This window comes from Acipenser ruthenus, chromosome 9, assembly GCF_902713425.1.
Source record: "Acipenser ruthenus chromosome 9, fAciRut3.2 maternal haplotype, whole genome shotgun sequence".
NCBI classification, from domain to species: Eukaryota; Metazoa; Chordata; class Actinopteri; order Acipenseriformes; family Acipenseridae; genus Acipenser; species Acipenser ruthenus.
In genome coordinates this window covers 518,836-533,835 of record NC_081197.1, presented here as the reverse complement: position 1 = coordinate 533,835, position 15,000 = coordinate 518,836, and the positions used below count along the sequence as shown (strand labels likewise).

General features: G+C 42.5%; 1 long non-coding RNA gene across 1 annotated transcript in view; it reads right to left on the bottom strand.

Annotated features, from left to right (window-relative positions):
• LOC117405669 (uncharacterized) overlaps positions 1–14,748 on the bottom strand; it is a 69,022-nt gene extending 54,274 nt beyond the window's left edge. Inside the window, exons 1-2 of the long non-coding RNA XR_009329567.1 lie at positions 14,081–14,748; positions 5,357–5,402 (exon numbers count right to left, since the gene is read on the bottom strand). This is a non-coding gene — a long non-coding RNA (uncharacterized LOC117405669). The remainder of the gene's footprint in view (positions 1–5,356; positions 5,403–14,080) is intronic.
• Positions 14,749–15,000: the final 252 nt, after the last annotated feature.

Genomic DNA, 15,000 nt, shown 5'->3' with positions numbered 1-15,000 from the left:
TTACTGAGAAAGTCTTTGTTTAACAGCACATTGAATAGGCATGTTTGCATGTATTTAAAAAAAAAAAAAAAATACAACATTATCATCCAAATTCATGACATGACATCACTCACTTTTCCTCAAATTCATAATGAATCCCAGCTGAATACTACAGGAACAGCACCTGAACATCGTATGCACTTCCTCTGAGTTCTGAAGTAATTCATTTTGAAATCAGCCCTGTTAATTCATGTCGATTTCATACCCTCTTACTCGCCCACCAGGGGATTTTGAGACGTGTTAATTCATATATGGATGCATGCTTTATACATGTGATCAACATCATGTGTTACAAAGAAACATGGAATGAATACGGGTAATTCAATCCACATGAATGAACAGAACTCAGAGGAAGTGCAGAAGATATTCAGGTGTTATTCCTGTGGGATTCCTGCGGCCGTTATTTAAAAGTGTTACCCATTTTATAAAGGCTGCCACTTTTCACATTTTTGTAAATGTGTCCCGTAACTGCAGTCTCTTGCACTTAAAAAAGAAAGCAATAACTAAACAAATAAAACCTTACACGGGACACCCTTATTCCATGCCATGGGGTAAGAACAGCAGCGGGACGGGTTCACACGCACGCACGCACGCACGCACGCACGCACGCGCACACACACACACTATGCACAAGGTGCCTGTAAGAACAGCAGCGGGACGGGTTCACACACACACACACACACACACACACACGCACACACACACATACGTACATGCACACACACACACCCTGACACACACACACATGCACACACACACAAGCGCACACACACACACACACACAGGGTGCCTGTAAGAACAGCTGGAGGACGGGTTCACACACACACACACAGGGTTTATAATGTTTTGTGGTTTGTGTGACCAGACTTTTTTTTTTAAGTTTGATTTTGTTTTCTTTTACTACATTTGTCCCAGTAGATGGCAGTAAAAACCACTTTCAGGTAAATTCAGAAGTTAGAACATTGCATTCTGTACCCTGGAGGGCTGTTCTACATAAAGGGAGGCCAGCTGGGATAGTCATAGGTCTGCATTAGCTCTGGAGAACAAATCAAATACATTTACTGCAGTTTGATTGAATTCCACTTTCCATATACAACATGGGGATTGACTGAGTTGACTTCCTCATGTCTCACATTGCATTCATACTTAAAAAGGAGGCACAATCATCAGTTAATATATTTTATAAATATTTAATATCTGCAATTTGTTTGTACGAGAGATGCAGGTGCATTCCACAAAGTCCCTATCAAATCATTCAATGTGCTGTTAATGCACCCAGACTGACTCAGACTGCGAGGGGTTAATACACATTCCACAAAGTCCCTATCAAATCATTCAATGTGCTGTTAATGCACCCAGACTGACTCAGACTGCGAGGGGTTAATACACATTCCACAAAGTCCCTATCAAATCATTCAATGTGCTGTTAATGCACCCAGACTGACTCAGACTGCGAGGGGTTAATACACATTCCACAAAGTCCCTATCAAATCATTCAATGTGCTGTTAATGCACCCAGACTGACTCAGACTGCGAGGGGTTAATACACATTCCACAAAGTTCCTATCAAATCATTCAATGTGCTGTTAATGCACCCAGACTGACTCAGACTGCGAGGGGTTAATACACATTCCACAAAGTCCCTATCAAATCATTCAATGTGCTGTTAATGCACCCAGACTGACTCAGACTGCGAGGGGTTAACACACATTCCACAAAGTCCCTATCAAATCATTCAATGTGCTGTTAATGCACCCAGACTGACTCTGACTGCGAGGGGTTAACACACATTCCACAAAGTTCCTATCAAATCATTCAATGTGCTGTTAATGCACCCAGACTGACTCTGACTGCGAGGGGTTAATACACATTCCACAGAGTTCCTATCAAATCATTCAATGTGCTGTTAATGCACCCAGACTGACTCAGACTGCGAGGGGTTAACACACATTCCACAAAGTTCCTATCAAATCATTCAATGTGCTGTTAATGCACCCAGACTGACTCTGACTGCGAGGGGTTAATACACATTCCACAGAGTTCCTATCAAATCATTCAATGTGCTGTTAATGCACCCAGACTGACTCAGACTGCGAGGGGTTAATACACATTCCACAAAGTCCCTATCAAATCATTCAATGTGCTGTTAATGCACCCAGACTGACTCAGACTGCGAGGGGTTAATACACATTCCACAAAGTCCCTATCAAATCATTCAATGTGCTGTTAATGCACCCAGACTGACTCAGACTGCGAGGGGTTAATACACATTCCACAAAGTCCCTATCAAATCATTCAATGTGCTGTTAATGCACCCAGACTGACTCAGACTGCGAGGGGTTAATACACATTCCACAAAGTCCCTATCAAATCATTCAATGTGCTGTTAATGCACCCAGACTGACTCAGACTGCGAGGGGTTAATACACATTCCACAAAGTTCCTATCAAATCATTCAATGTGCTGTTAATGCACCCAGACTGACTCAGACTGCGAGGGGTTAATACACATTCCACAAAGTCCCTATCAAATCATTCAATGTGCTGTTAATGCACCCAGACTGACTCAGACTGCGAGGGGTTAACACACATTCCACAAAGTCCCTATCAAATCATTCAATGTGCTGTTAATGCACCCAGACTGACTCTGACTGCGAGGGGTTAACACACATTCCACAAAGTCCCTATCAAATCATTCAATGTGCTGTTAATGCACCCAGACTGACTCAGACTGCGAGGGGTTAACACACATTCCACAAAGTCCCTATCAAATCATTCAATGTGCTGTTAATGCACCCAGACTGACTCAGACTGCGAGGGGTTAATACACATTCCACAAAGTCCCTATCAAATCATTCAATGTGCTGTTAATGCACCCAGACTGACTCAGACTGCGAGGGGTTAACACACATTCCACAAAGTCCCTATCAAATCATTCAATGTGCTGTTAATGCACCCAGACTGACTCAGACTGCGAGGGGTTAATACACATTCCACAAAGTTCCATATCAAATCATTCAATGTGCTGTTAATGCACCCAGACTGACTCTGACTGCGAGGGGTTAACACACATTCCACAAAGTCCCTATCAAATCATTCAATGTGCTGTTAATGCACCCAGACTGACTCAGACTGCGAGGGGTTAATACACATTCCACAAAGTCCCTATCAAATCATTCAATGTGCTGTTAATGCACCCAGACTGACTCAGACTGCGAGGGGTTAATACACATTCCACAAAGTTCCTATCAAATCATTCAATGTGCTGTTAATGCACCCAGACTGACTCAGACTGCGAGGGGTTAATACACATTCCACAAAGTCCCTATCAAATCATTCAATGTGCTGTTAATGCACCCAGACTGACTCTGACTGCGAGGGGTTAACACACATTCCACAAAGTCCCTATCAAATCATTCAATGTGCTGTTAATGCACCCAGACTGACTCAGACTGCGAGGGGTTAATACACATTCCACAAAGTCCCTATCAAATCATTCAATGTGCTGTTAATGCACCCAGACTGACTCTGACTGCGAGGGGTTAATACACATTCCAGCGGCTCTGGGATTCGGATCCTTTCCAAACTCTGCAAACACGTTTCTTCATATTACAAACCCACGTCTAAAGGTGAGCTGTTCATACTTTGTTAATTACCGGTAATTACTTAAACATAACCGTATGTGCAAACAGGTTCCTGCAACCAAAACCTATAGCTATAGCTAGAGACAGAAAACAAAAACACATGCAACAGATTTGCAGTAAATACCCTTTAAGAATCTAGCCCAATATAAACATTCCTGTTTCCTGCAGGAATCCGGCCTGCTTGCACATTATTATTCATGACAATGAAAGACAGGAATCATACAGGACATTTCTGAAAGATATATAACTAATTAACCCATGAGAGTGTAAGGACCAAATTCATTTTTCTTTGAAAATAAATCACAACACAAGCTGCATTTTTGTGATTTGATATATTCAATTTAGACTTCACTTTTGCGGTTAGCAAAATTAGAGTAAGCTATCGTAACAAATAATATAATTAAAGAGGACATTAAAATAACAGGTAGATGGCAGGTAAAAATGCTCCAAGAAATTACAAAGTAGCCTGTCCGCAAACAAGGACAATGGCCCTTACTGGGTTAATACAGCATTTGCTTGGACACTAAGCTTATTTGAAAATTAACGCTGTTGCGTTCTGACCACCTCTTTTATAGGAGGGGTGCTGTAGACAGTGAACTGCATACACGAAGCCCAACTATAGGAGAGGAGCTGCACTTCTGAAGAGATTTCAAACTGCAGCCCACATCACACAACACAACAAGCAGATCAGAACAGCATGTGTTTTGATGAGCAAAAACTAAACTGTTTTCTCAGCCCTTTAAGAGACTGAACTGTTTCCTCACCCCCTAAGAGGATGGCTGCTTGCCAAGCATACAGAACATTACAAAGCCGCAGTTTAGCAGTTTCTAACGGCAGTAAAACCTGGATACCTGGGTAGCTGACCTTGTCAGTACAATAAAACCCTGATATCTGGGTAGCTGACCTTGTCAGTACAATAAAACCCTGATACCTGGGTAGCTGACCTTGTCAGTAAGGTTAGAGCCCTTGCCTTCCCAACCCCATCAACTACCAGACAGCAAAGCCCTCTAATCAGGAACACACTGATGCTGGTCAATCTACACAGTGTATAAGAATTGATATGCAACAATCCAAGTATGATAATATGGGGATGACTACTAAAAAAAAAAAACCCAGGGGGCTCCTGAGTGGCGCATCCAGTAAAAGCACTCGCGTATAGTGCAGGATGCGCCCTATTGCCTGGAAGTCACCGGTTCGAGTCCAGGCTATTCCTTTGCCGTCCGAGGAGCTCCCAGGGGGCTGAGCGCTGCCCTGGGGGAGGGAGGGTTAGGTCGGCCAGGGTGTCCTCGGCTCACCGCGCACCAGAGACCCCTGTGGTCTGGCCGGGCGCCTGCGGTCTTGCCTGTAAGCTGCCCAGGGCTGCGTTGTCCTCTGGCGCTGTAGCTCTGGGTGGCTGCATGGTGAGTCTGCAGTGTGTAAAAAAGCGGGCGGCTGACACCACACGCTTCAGAGGACAGCGTGTGTTCATCTTCGTCGCTCCCGAGTCAGCGCAGGGGTGGTAGCGGTGAGCTGAGCTAAACAAAATAATTGGACACTACTAAATTGGGGAGAAAACAACAAAAAACTAATTGGCGACTACTACATTTAAAATAAATAAATAAATAAATAAATAAATAAAACACTAGAATTAAAAGGTAAGGGTTGTGGTGGCTTTAGCCAGAAGTTTACACTTACCATACAAGGGTCAGGTGAATCCAGTCAATTTCTCAGTGTTGTCCTTCTGAAAGAAAGAAGCAGATCTGTCATTACATAAACCCAAAGAAATGACTGAAACACGACTGGCTATTTGAAAGAAGCAGATCTGTCATTACATAAACCTAAAGAAATGACTGAAACACGACTGGCTATTTGAACGACTGAAACATGACTGGCTATTTGTTTTCCTTTATTATTGTCTAGTTATTTTCTTTTGGTAAGTCTAAGGCTGGGTCTCACTGATTGGTCTCAACACTAAAACAAACTAAAAAAAATACAAAGCAATCGTATAGCGAAAGCATAGCGGAGTGTAATAAAACATAGTGAAAGCAAGGGTCAGCATTGTAATGCACAGAGAGGTACAGTGAAGCATGTTAAAAACATGGCAAACCTGGCTAGTAAGGGAAATGCATACTACAACATGGGAAAAGCATGGGGGGAAACTGCAAAATCACAGTGCAAATTTACCGTGGTTAACGTTTATAAGCGACAATACAATGCAACAATTGGAGGTGCCCAATATGTTACATTGGTAGAAAGGCACAGCAAGTCTCTCTACAACACCCTGAGGATCTCTGCACACGACACATCACCACGGCCTCTCCTTGAAAACTACTGGAGCAAAAAATAAAAAGGCTAAATCTGAACAAATACCAGCTACAACACAGTATGTGCAGCTGCAACACTCTGTGTCTTTGCATGCTGTTTACAGCTGTCATGAATGAGGATTATGGGTTGATTCAATGACTTCAATGTTAAAAGATGATGTTAGAAGTGAAATTACGGGTAGCGGTGTTTATTTTGTTGCTTGTTTTGTTCACTTGCTTTAGCGCTGTGGCACACACTCTCAATCAATCAGTCTCTAAATGCAAACAGTCTTTTCAGCAGCACACCGGGGGTTGCTTAGTACACTGCAGCGGATTGCTAATAATCAGCTCAAGCCTTCAGTCAGCCCCGCACTGAAAGATCTCAAAGCAGCGACTCGCTCAGACACTTTGAACAAGGAGAGCACAGTGATCCCGGTATGGCATGGACAAAAATGATGGGACTGCTAACCTAATATTTTGTTGCACAACCTTTAGAGGCAATCACTGCAATCAAACGTTTTCTGTAGCTCTCAATGAGACTTCTGCCCCTGTTAACAGGTAGTTTGGCCCACTCTTCCTGAGCAAACTGCTCCAGCTGTCTCAGGTTTGATGGGTGCCTTCTCCAGACTGCAAGTTTCAGCTCTTTCCATAGATGTTCGATAGGATTCAGATCAGGACTCATAGAAGGCCACTTCAGAATAGTCCAATGTTTTGTTCTTATCCATTCTTGGGTGCTTTTAGCTGTGTGTTTTGGGTCATTAGCCTGTTGAGGACCCATGACCTGCAACTGATACAGAGCTTTCTGACACTGGGCAGTACGTTTCGCTCCAGAATGCCTTGATAATTCTTGAGATTTCATTTTGCCCTGCACAGATTCAAGGCACCCTGTGCCAGGCGCAGCAAAGCAGCCCCAAAACATAACCGAGCCTCCTCCATGTTTCACTGTAGGTATGGTGTTCTTTTCTTTGAAAGCTTCATTTTTTCATCTGTGAACATAGAGCTGATGTGACTTGCCAAAAAGCTCCAGTTTTGACTCATCTGTCCAATGGACATTCTCCCAGAAGGATTGTGGCTTGTCAGTATGCATTTTAGCAAATTCCAGTCTGGCTTTTTTATGTTTTTCTTTCAAAAGTGGAGTCCTCCTGGGTCTTCTTCCATGGAGCCCACTTTTGCTCAAAAAGCGACGGATGGTGCGATCAGAAACTGACGTACCTTCACCTTGGAGTTCAGCTTGTATCTCTTTGGCAGTTATCCTTGGTTCTTTTTCTACCATTCGCACTATCCTTCTGTTCACTCTGGGGTCGATTTTCCTCTTGCAGCCGCACCCAGGGAGGTTGGCTACAGTTCCATGGACCTTAAACTTCTTAATAATATTTGCAACTGTTGTCACAGGAACATCAAGCTGCTTGGAGATGGTCTTGTAGCCTTTACCTTTACCATGCTTGTCTATTATTTTCTTTCTGATCTCCTCAGACGACTCTCTCCTTTGCTTTCTCTGGTCCATGTTCAGTGTGGTGCACACAATGATACCAAACAGCACAGTGACTACTTTTCTCCATTTAAATAGGCTGAATGACTGATTACAAGATTGGAGACATGTGTGATACTAATTAAAGAAACTAATTAGTTTGAAATATCACTATAATCCAATTATTTATTACCTTTTCTAAGGGGTACCAACAAATGTGTCCGGGCCATTTTAGAATATCTTTGTAGAATAAGCAATAATTCATCTCTTTTCACAGCTTCTTTGCTTTATTCTATGACATACCAAATGCATGCAAGTATACATGATAAAATAGCTTTTAATTTCATCACTTTTCAGGAGGAATGAAGCATTATTTCAATGAGCTGTAAGGGTACCAACAAATGTGAGCACGTCTGTATATATAAAACAATACTGAGAACCATCTGAACTGGTGGCAGACTAATTGCCTATCTGGCTTCTTTGTTAGTTTACCACTATCACTGATCACTCCTCTACATATGCTTTCACAATTGTTTTAAAACTGTGTCGCCTTTATTCTTAACACCCATTGTCCTATTCATGCCAGCAGGACAATCACTTTAGCTGAAGCTTGTGTGACTATCCTTTTGTACAGGCAAGTGTGTCCTAATGGGTTAAACTGCCCCCCACCAAGCCTGTGATGCTAGGGGCTGATAGCTGGGTCTGTTCCCCTTGTTGGGTAAGTGCTGTGTTTGAATAAATCACAAGGGTTCTTTACCAGCTGCAAAACAAAAGCAGAAGTTAATTGAAGGTCTTTGCCCTGACATGCAAAAGCTGGCCACTGTTTCTGCCTTCGAGTGATACTATCCTGCCCGCTCTGCAAGAGTTTCAATTTCACAGCAGCATTTCATTTTTTGGAATTGTCACTACATAGCCGCACGCTCTACATCTATCATTGTTTTGCTGGTTTTCGTCACACAGTCTTGTCCATTTATTAACTGGGCCACTGCTCCCAAACTTTCCCCAGTAAAGCAATGTTCTCAGTGTCACATATATTGAAGTATCCATGCAGAGGGTCCTCATAACCGCATAATAATCACACAGTACCTGAAACGCTAAAAGATATGTAGAAAATCAAGAGATTATCGGATTCTAGTGAAAAGCATGCCGAAAAGTCTGTAGGAGGCTAGGAGTGTGTGAGTAAAGGCTTGGTGAAGATCAGTGCAAAACCAAGCCAGTTATCCTGTTAACCATGTCCAGTGTGACAGGCAGGCAGGCAGACAGACAGGCAGACGGGCGAACGGGGAAACGGGGGGTCCCCATTTTTGGATCGAGGACCCTAAAAACAATGCTGGTGTTGTCGTTTAAACACCCCTGACAGGTGGAAAACACAGAAACAAAAAGAACATCAAAACCAGTGCCATTCTCTTTTGAAATAAATCACGACTGGACACAGAGCACAGGAGGGGGCAAGAAGTGAGAATGTTGATAAAAAATATAAGACAGCGCGTTCTCTATGATGCTTTAATCTGCAACTGCCACCTATTAATCTGACTGTCCTTTGTCCAGCTGCTGTGCAGAATCAATGTCGTACCTGTGATGGAGTAGGAGGGTGTGAAAGCAGCAGTAGCTGCAGCATTCTCTTCATGAGGTTGATAACCCCGGTCAGGGTTATTACATATCTGTGGGAAGGGTGCTGTGGAGACACTGGCTATCCTTGGGTCTCCAGTCACATTAACCAGCTCTGAAACACGTACTCACTTCAAACACCAGCGATGGGCAACAAGCAACAAACAGCGGAGCAGTCACTGTCCTGTGACTGTGCAGGAACGGTGTGGTCAATCTGTTCCACTGCAGTGCTGTACAGGTGAATGAAGTGGTTTATAAAGAGCTCTGTGACTGTGCAGGAACGGTGTGGTCAATCTGTTCCACTGCAGTGCTGTACAGGTGAATGAAGTGGTTTATAAAGAGCTCTGTGACTGTGCAGGAACGGTGTGGTCAATCTGTTCCACTGCAGTGCTGTACAGGTGAATGAAGTGATAACATCTTCACGGCTCACTTCAGATAAAACATTTCCGTTCTGGGGGGGAGGGGGAGTGTGAAAAGGGAACACTGCTGACAGCTGCCCTTGTGTCAAATATCAGGACAAATGAACAGGACACGTTTTTTTTAAAAGGGTAGCTGCTACTGTATATATACTGTGTGTGCAAGTACAGTGGAAACCAACTGGAAATGTCAAGATGAAAATTCATAAAGGTTGTGCGACACACAGCATGAGAATGCAGCCCCCACCCTACTGTGCAGTGTTGCTGTGAAATCCTAACTCCCACCCCACTGTGCAGTGTGGCTGTGAAATCCTAACTCCCACCCCACTGTGCAGTGTGGCTGTGAAATGCTAACCCCCACCCCACTGTGCAGTGTGGCTGTGAAATGCTAACACTGCAATACACTGCAATATTAGATCATAGGTTTTGGGGGGCTTGTCATGTGTTAACAGCGCACTTGAGGTCTGTTTTAATTCACTTTTAAGCTTGGAAAAAAAAAAACATTTGGGGAAAGAATATAAATTTGACAAAAGCTGTTCAAATCAGAAGCAGGAAGGTATTTATTACAATTGAAATTCCAGCAGTTGCCAGCATTGTTTTTCCTGGTGAGAGCTGCTAGTTGTGTATTCCTGTATATACCAGTGGTGTCTCCAGTAAGAGACTGCAGAATTGTGAACTGAACGAGACCTCTTGGGTGATAAGAGTGTCCAAGGTCAGGGGCATGGCGAGGACGGACAGCTAGCTCTGATAACAAGACTACAGTACTTTACAGCAATCCCCTCCATTCTCGGCTCGGAGGTTGCTTTATATATGTGCAGGCAGACCATGTGACCTACAGAACAGTCACTAGGTACCAACAGCCTACCTTTCTTAAATGCTTTAGCACAGGGCTTAGAAAAGCAGATCACAAAGTAAAAACAATAACAAGCAGTGAAAAAAAAAGATCTTTAAGGTCTGTTTTAATTCACATTTAAGTTCCCTTAGCCCTTTAAAACAGGGCTAAGGGGACTAGCGGGTAAATTAAAACATGTGAATATGAATTGAAAGGCTTGGTTATGACTACTGTAAGGAAGACAGAGGCTCGTGAGAGAGGAGTGGAGTGGAGTGCCCCAGGGCTGCACAGCAGGTCACCGGCAATTAAAAACAGGACCTCCCTGATCCGAGTCCTGGGATATACACCCTGGCCACTGAGAATGCTTACGTTCTCTTTAGGGAGAGCAGACAGTGGAGAAGGACAAAACAAAACTGACACAGGCTGAAGAACCCCTTAACACCCGGCAAGACGACTTCTTATAACACCCCGACTGCCACAGATCCAAAGCTGAGCAAAACGGAGGCCACGACCAAAGACAGGGCAACCAACCATCACTTACCCCGAGACAGGGCAACCAACCATCACTTACCCTCTGAGACAGGGCAACCAACCATCACTTACCCCGAGACAGGGCAACCAACCATCACTTACCCCCTGAGACAGGGCAACCAACCATCACTTACACACTGAGACAGGGCAACCAACCATCACTTACACACTGAGACAGGGCAACCAACCATCACTTACCCCGAGACAGGGCAACCAACCATCACTTACCCTCTGAGATAGGGCAACCAACCATCACTTACACACTGAAACAGGGCAACCAACCATCACTTACCCCTTGAGACAGGGCAACCAACCATCACTTACCCCCTGAGACAGGGCAACCAACCATCACTTACCCTCTGAGATAGGGCAACCAACCATCACTTACACACTGAGACAGGGCAACCAACCATCACTTACCCCTTGAGACAGGGCAACCAACCATCACTTACACACTGAGACAGGGCAACCAACCATCACTTACCCCCAATCCATGAAAAATAACCAGCCGCTCACTTGAGACGGCTGCAGCGCTACCATTAAAAAGGAAATCTGCAAATAAAACCAGCTCATTAAGTTAAAAAACTATTAGCTATTCAAAAAAAAAAATCATTCCTATCTTTAATGTCATTATATGCATAGTGTTCAAAGATTTACTTCCAGGTTTTTAATGCAATTAAACACGTGTGTGTTCTGAAATAATAAAAATCCAGCAAATATGTGACAGACAGACAGAGAGACGGACACGTTAACAACATGTCACACTGTTTGTACATTCAAGGCCTCTGATGGCATGAGCCAATATGCTTCATATCTAACTGACCGAACACCAAATAACACAAATAACAAGCTTTCTTTTTCTAGTGAACATCCGGATAAAGTATTCTCACAAGACCATCAGGAAACCTGCTGTCTCTTTAACAAAGTGACACCCCGAAGATTGGCATTTGCAATTACAGAGCGAATTCCGTCTTAGTCCGTGGTTTTCTGGTTTAATTTGTAACAAACTCTGTACAGCAGACGCATAGTTTAACAAACACAAATCTGACTTTAATTTGAAGAGAACGTCAAATGCAACCCCCGCTGCTTCAAACAATATGAAATCAGAGGAAGAGCCCTTCTTCACACCCAGATGCTTTATCTGTGTGTCTTTTTAAAGACACGTCATTCTTCTCCTCATATCTATATATGACATGTCCAGAAACGTCTCGAGCTACGATCAATTTCTAATCACATTACAGGAATCATCCAGGAGGTTCTGATCACGGGTTCTGATTTCAAATTCTCAGATTCTGAAGATGCCGTGGAAAGGTGTTCAGAGGCGCTCCTTTAGCACTTTCACTTGCAGTAATTACAAACATAAAAATACAAATTCACTCCTTCACTGGAGTGATAAATACATCTGGATTTACGCCCCCACCCCTGATTATTTATGAACAGATACTCATGGTATCATGCTTGAGGTCTTTTAGTTGTTGTTTCTATTTTATCAAACCAAAGCTATTAGCGAAGGCAGCTTATATGACCCCAGTTCTTTTCAATGATAAAGCATTCTTATTACCCGCTCCCCTCACTACACACTGCTTCCTTTGTATTCGAATCTTTGCTTTGTCTTTATGAAGCCCGTCTCAGGCCCCCGGCTCTCTGAATACCCAGAGCAGAAGGCAGGACAGTGCAGCCAAAGGTTTTCCCACGACTCCTAAGGAAAGCCACTCTTTTAGTGCAGAACTATCCTGCTGCCATCTGCTAGCTTGAGATTCTCTCTGCGGTGCAGGGGAGAGGCATCAGCTGCGGCAACGAATGAAAAATTCCAGCACAATCAAAAAAAAAAAAAAAAAAAAAAAAAACTTCTCAAAACCGTTTTCTAATGAATCGGTGCTCAGCGCAAATTGTTTAATCGTCAAGACGAACCCCCCTTTTTTATTTTTTATAGAAATATCAAGGTTAGCGCTGCAAGCGAGTCGAATCCGTACCCGGCACACACTCTCACTCCCTGCTCACAGGACTGCAGCCCATTGAAATGTCAATGCGCATTTACTGGGGAAAGCATTTGATATAATGGTCATTGCAAATTCTTTTGTTCACGAGATTGAAATATGACATACACCCCGCTTGTTTCCCATCTGTGACAGCCATACCGAAAAAATAAATAAATACAAAAACCTTTAAAGTGGCCCTTAACTGCACCAACGGAATGGGTGCAAATGTGCAAACCACAGTGAATACAACATCAATTATTATTATTATTATTATTATTATTATTATTATTATTATTATTATTATTATTATTATTATTTTATTTCTTAGCAGACGCCCTTATCTAGGGCGACTTACAGTCATAAACAAAAATACATTTCAAGAATTACTACAATTATAGTACTTTACTCATCTTTCACTGGCAGTCTAAATGCAACACGATTCAGTATGCTATTTGCTAGAGCTGTTAAAAAAAAAAAATTTAAAATCACTGCAACAAATATTTTTTTCCTCACACAATTAGATTTAAAACATTTGGTCATGCTACAAAATGATAATGTTGAATTGCGATGTGGTGGTTGGATCGGACCACGTTCCGGTCATTCTGATACAAGAAGGAACTCTTGCTGTCGTAAAGATAGAAGTGACTTTCCTTGTATTTCCACAGCTTTACAGAATAATACAAAATGAACAGGATACAGATTTTAAAAGGGTAGTTAACACAGCGCGTACCTAAAAAAACAAAACAAGAAAGAAGCGAGGAGAAAGAGGTTAGGCAGCTAGAAATGAAGCTCTTTCACGCTCTGTCAAACTAATAATACGGCCTGGAAGTTGAAAGCAAGTCTAAATCCCAATTAAAAAGGCATTCCCACCGAAGTGACTTTTAACAAAAGGGTTTTCTGGCCCTGCAACAGAAAACTTGACCCCTGACCTTTCTCTATCCGACAAACAATAGTTGCGGGTTTCGTAGAGCAAACAAATCAAAAATATTCAGCGCCGCTCTCAATTTGAATAATTTTTTTTTTAATAAAAATGCCCCCGCACTTAATATGACAGAAGTTGTTCTGAAATAACTAGCAGTGTGTTTCGGAGCAGTCATGTGACTCTCTCTCTCTCTCACTCTGAAAGAAGCGGTCTGCCGTGGGTAGTGTCCCAAGCTGCCTGTGCTCAGGATGCATGACATTGCTGTGAGGGAGCATGAGAACAGAACCTCTTCAATAGCCCGCTCCTCATACTCGGATGTAACCATGGAAGCAGATGCTTGTTCTGCTCGCCCCTGCTTACCTCCTCATTGTAAAGAGGGCGCGCCTCGGCTTGTCTTCATCGTCAGCGAACTTGCCTCCTCTTCAAAGGCAGCGCTGCAGCAGGTCACTGGTCTAGACTGCTTGCACAGTCCAGAGAGCAGCCCTGAAGTAACCCCCTTTGCTGTGTCCGAGCCACACCACCAGCCGCGCGACTGCAGACTGTGGGGGACACTGGAGATCTGGATTTGAAAGGAAGTCCGTCCGATTCTGCCATTGTGCCTTTTCAGTCATCGATTGAATGAATATCGAACCTTCTGTCGTTGCATGTGTGAAACAGATCGCTTACCAAGCACTTTTCCACCTAAACCTGTGTTGAGGGCCAAAATGTCTCTCTTTTTACATTTTTTTTTTATTTGTAAGCAATTTTCATTACAGTTTATTCATTTCTTTCTTTTTTTTTTGTTAATCACCTCACTGGATTAAAGACAAACAAACAAACAAACAAAAAAAAATCTTCTTTTAAACTGACAGCCTGATGGTAAAATATGATTTCACTGCTGCTGCTTGCTAAAGGATTATTGCCATCTTTTAAAAGATTTTTTGGGTGACTTTTTGTGTGAAATTTATCACATCCTAATTATGTTTTATAAACCAAGTGTCAAGGTAAATACTTTTATGAAGCATTTCTCACTACTCGTAAAGCAACAAGTCTTAAAACTTAACACAATAAATAGTGCTTAAGACCTAAGGATGCCGAGAATGAAACATGGATTGCAGTGACTGTCAGAGATGAATTATTATAAATCAGAGATTCATTATCACAGCATGTTTATGTAAAGTACGGTATTTTATAAATATGACAGAAGTATGTTGAAAAAATATTGTTCTTAAAAAAAAAAAAAAGCTTAGAATTTTACATTCCTGCTTAAAAAAAAATTATACAGTTTTTTTTAAAGCAAG